Here is a 3,325-nt window from a genome sequence, read left to right as displayed (position 1 = left end):
AGGTGAGGCGAGTTACCCTAATCACAACTCCGCCGCAGCGGGATTGGTTACTCGGTGGGCGTGCTGGAGGCCGGTGCACGCCTACCACTACATTCTGCCCCCCCAGCTTGGATCGTCAACCCGACGATCGACAAATCCCAATTGGATTAGACCTATTTAGTGTTCAATACTGAACGGGGCAAGTTGTGAGGATTAGGATGGCAGCCAGCAGTGGCGCGTTCCGACCTTCTCACAGTTGTACTGATCGATTCGACCGGTAATTCCACAACCGACTCCTCCAACCCCCGCACAAGTGCAGGAGTCGATTGCGAAGGCTCAAAACCACTGGGTGCAACAGGTACGCGCCCTACAGCAGATGGCTGCTCAGACGCCATGTACCACAAGTCGTCATCGCTAGAAGAACCACTATGTGAGTGATGAACGGGAACCTCAGATATATTGTTATTTGGGGCAACATCCAAGGGAGTCGCTCCAAACCATGCCTTAATCAATGAACGGTGAACTCTTTTTACCCTTGCCTGGTCCCCAACGGGTGCAATGGTGTACACCGCTCCACCATCCCTTGGTGCTTGCAGGACAATGTGTTGAACGGAAGACCAGAGGTCCTGGGTTTTGCAACGACCCCTCACACTGGTGTTGCGCACCAAAACAATTTGTCCTTCCCTCAAGAGTTCAGCACGCACAGACCGATCATGTTGAGCCTTTCGGTGCTCTGCCGACAATCTCAAACGTTCCCTTGCCTCCTCAAACACAAGACGCAGTCGGGTTTGATGTTCCAGGATCCACTCATGGGGATCACCATCAAGAGGATCCTCAACCCGTCCCAATAAAAAGTCAACCGGTAGCCTAGGTTCTCGGCCAAACATCAAATAGAACGGAGACTCTCCAGTTGATTGATGGGGTGTGGTGTTATAGGCGTACAAGAGCTGAGGCAGACAAATGCACCAATCTCGCTTCCTGGACACTGGTAATGCCCTAAGTAAGTTGTGGAGCGTTCGATTGAATCGCTCACACTGCCCATTCCCAGCCGGGTGGTAAGGTGTCGTACGTGATTTTGAGATTCCATAAAGACGGCAAAGTTGCTGCATCAACTGACTTTCAAAGCAGCGTCCCTGATCTGAATGAATTCGAATTGGAACACCAAATTTGGAGATCCAGTCAGACACCAAAACTTCGGCAACAGTCAAAGCTCGTTGGTCGCGGGTTGGGATGGCTAAGGTGTATTTACTGAACACGTCAGTAATAACAAGCACATTCTCAAACCCATGTTGAGATTGTTCCAGAAGGGTAAAGTCAAGAGCGATGATTTCGTTTGGCCTGGAAGCCAGAAGATGACTCATGAAAGCTCGAGCAGGGGGCTACGAGTCCTTCGTGATCTGACAATGCTCACATTGCCTGCACCACTGATTCACTGCCTTTGACATCCCCGGCCAGTAACAATGTGACCGCAGTAGTGCTAGGGTCCTCTCAGTCCCTTGATGACCATGCTCTTGGTGGACTTGAGTCAACACCTCATCAACCATAGATGCTGGCAACAGCAACTGAAGCACATCTTCGCCACCGTCCGGGCGACGAATCTGACGGTAAAGCAAATGATCTTCTCAACCAAGCGATTCCATTGCCGGCACAAAACCAAAGCGGAAGGAGAGAGAGCTTTCCTGTCATCTGCACTGGGCTGCCGATGCTGCCTCCAGAAGGCTGCCACCTCCTGAATAACAGGATCTGCATCCTGGAGGGCCTGGACATCACTTGGGGAATGCCCTGGTAAAGCAAACACCACTGACTGTGTCACCTCCATCATCTGCAGAGGAGCAGATTTGTGCAACGAAAGTGGAACCAAAGAACCAGGGCCCAAGGCGGCCAAGTCCTGAGGGCCAACATCTTTCTGACGGGACAATGCGTCTGCATTCCCATTGTTCTTCCCTGGTTTGTACCTCAACTCAAAATCGAAGGATGCGAGTTGCGCAGCCCAGCGCTGCTCCACAGCTCCAAGTTTGGCAGTCAGCAAATGGCTTAACGGGTTGTTATCGGTGTAAACAATGCATCTATGTCCAAGAAGATACTCCCGAAACTTCTCACCCATGGCCCATTTTAGGGCCAGAAGTTCAAGCTTCATTGAACTATAGTTTGACATGTTCCGTTCATTTTTCCGAAGCCCCCTACTTGCGTAGGCCACAGGGCGCACTCTCCCGTCCTGCTCCTGAGAGAGCACAGCTCCCAAGCCTGAATAGCTGGCGTCCACCTCAAGTATGAACGGCTGCTTGAAGTCTGCATACGCCAGCACCGGCGCGCTTGTAAGTTTGGTCTTAAGCATGTCAAAACTATTTTGACACTCTTGGTCCCAACCTTTAATATCACCTGACCCACTCCTCTTCCGAGATTTGCCTGATAGCTCGGCCACCTTCCGATGCAGCGGTGCAGCTAGCTTTGCAAACCCTTCCACGAACCGGCGGTAGTAACTCGAAAAGCCAATGAATGAGCGCAGCTCCGAAATGGTAGTGGGAACAGGCCACTCTACAACTGCCTGAATCTTCGCGGGGTCAGTTGAAACGCCCTTGTCTGAGATTACATGACCCAAATAGCTGACTTCGCGCTTAAAGAAGCGACACTTTGAAAGTTTGACCTTCAGACCTTCTGCCTGCAGCCTAGTCAACACACCAGCCAGCCTCTCCAGATGCTGATCGATACTGGAAGAGAAGACTACAATGTCGTCCAGATATAAAAGTAATGACTGGCCCTGCTGACTTCCAAATATGCGTTGCATTAACCTCTGAAATGTACTGGGCGCGTTACAGAGACCAAAGGGCATTCGATTCCACTCGAATAAGCCGAAAGGAGTACAGAACGCAGTTTTTGGCTTGTCTTCCTCTGTAACGGGGACCTGGTTGTACCCACTTGCAAGGTCAAGTGTAGAAAACCAACAAGCACCAGAAAGGGAGTCAACGGTTTCCTCTATCCGCGGAAGCGGGAACGCATCTCTCCTTGTCTTAGAATTGAGCTGCCGATAATCTACGCAGAGCCGTAAGCTGCCGTCCTTTTTATGAACGAGCACTATTGGCGAGATGTAGGGACTCGAACTCTCTCTGATGACTTGCGACTCAAGCAACTGGTGGATGTGTTCCTTTACAACTTCATATTCGGATAGCGGGATGCGGCGATGACGTTGCCGAACAGGGGTTTGGTCCAGGAGTGGGATATCATGCGATATAAGGTTTGTACAACCGAGGTCTTGATCATTAACAGAAAAAACAGACACATGATTCCGAAGCAAGGTACGAGCTGCATCGCTCTCTGCTGAAGGTAAGTGAGACAAGTCAAGTGAGTT

This window comes from Salarias fasciatus, unplaced genomic scaffold, assembly GCF_902148845.1.
Source record: "Salarias fasciatus unplaced genomic scaffold, fSalaFa1.1, whole genome shotgun sequence".
Lineage (NCBI taxonomy): Eukaryota > Metazoa > Chordata > Actinopteri > Blenniiformes > Blenniidae > Salarias > Salarias fasciatus.
The sequence above is the reverse complement of the archived record's forward strand: the minus strand, read 5'-3'. Positions refer to the sequence as shown.